Raw genomic sequence first — 1,456 nt, 5'->3', positions numbered from 1 at the left:
CACGGTGGCCTTAACACACAGCTGGAGGCTGATGGCGCTGTGCCACTTGTTTGTAACAGAGGGGATGTCTTACATAATCTAAAGGAAGAGTTCCCTGATTATAGATCATTTAAAAACAGCCTTCAGAAACAAAGGCAACGCCCTCCTGCCCCCGCCTACACCAAATTTTTGGTTTTGGCTTTGGGACAGAACCTTGGAAATAATCACTAGATTTGCTTCTGGTCAGACTTGTCTTCCCTCTTTTAATTTATAGAAGATGGGGTGAAAGTGACATTTTGCCTCTCCCTGGTGGATAACGTCCAGTTCTCGCTAAGGAAAGGGCTGGAGCCATCATCCAAATGCAAGGGGGCTGGGGGTCTCTGCTTATAGAAGCCTAGAGTGTGAGCTTCCTAGGGTGGTCATTTGGGGCATGCTGTGGAGATTATGAGCCGTGGAAACGATCTCATCATCCCGGAATGATCTCCTGATACAGGAAGAAGCGAGGCCAACAGTGGGTTAAACATCTGCCGTTTGGCCTAGAAACGGGTTCACATGTGACAACGGACAGAATTTTTCTTTCTTAGAACTGTCTCTAGAAAAAAATGTAAACTCTACTCTTAATACAAAGGGATTAGTCAATGCTCCAAAAACACGGAAAGCACGACTGCATTCTTTAACCTTCTGGTTTAAGTTTTCCAAGTCTCTATCTCCTCAGAGTGAAAGGCGCTTCTTTCCTCGGAATATATCATGCCTGGTGGACAGCGTGAGTTAACATTTCCATCTTATGGCAGGGGAGGGAAATATGTCTTGCCTCTTTTTTTAAAAGCCAGACAGGGGTGAGCTTCTGACGATTACACTTGTGGGTGTTAGAAGATACTCAGAGAGACTTTCCATTCTAATCATCTAAGACCTACCACGCCAATTGAAATCCGTGGCAAATATTTACCAGAAAAAAAAAATTAATGAAATTAAGTGATTCAATAACTTTAACAGGGATGGGAGCATCTCAGGATTGTCAGAGTTTTCGAGACTGCTCTGGTTTCCTAGGTCCTAAACAGCAATTCAGCAATATCAGACTACGCCATCTAGTTCTCGAACGGCAAGAAATACTTTCAGAGACATCTTGGTATGTTTGTACTCCCTCTTCATGTCTGCTCTGATGCCGTAAAACTGTAACATCAGCTCAGTGAGCTTCTGAGTATTGTACCTGCAGTGGAGACACAGAACAGACACGTCGTCAGGTGTAATGCGCAGAGAACACACACAGCCTTGCGTCACTACTGCCAGGCTCTACCCGGGCAGCGTGTAAATGCAGCTTCGGGCTCGTGACCCAGACCCGGCTTTAACCGCAAGCCCCTTTTCTGAGCCCCGCTCACCAGCGTTCATCAGTTTCCCCCGCCCTCCTGCGTCTGTTCATTTGCTCTGGAGCAGGTGTGACCTCAGACTGTTACTATGGCCATCAAGGAAGCCTCAGTGA

The sequence above is a fragment of the Crocuta crocuta genome, unplaced genomic scaffold (assembly GCF_008692635.1).
Source record: "Crocuta crocuta isolate KB4526 unplaced genomic scaffold, BGI_CrCroc_1.0 scaffold299, whole genome shotgun sequence".
Lineage (NCBI taxonomy): Eukaryota > Metazoa > Chordata > Mammalia > Carnivora > Hyaenidae > Crocuta > Crocuta crocuta.
The sequence above is the reverse complement of the archived record's forward strand: the minus strand, read 5'-3'. Positions refer to the sequence as shown.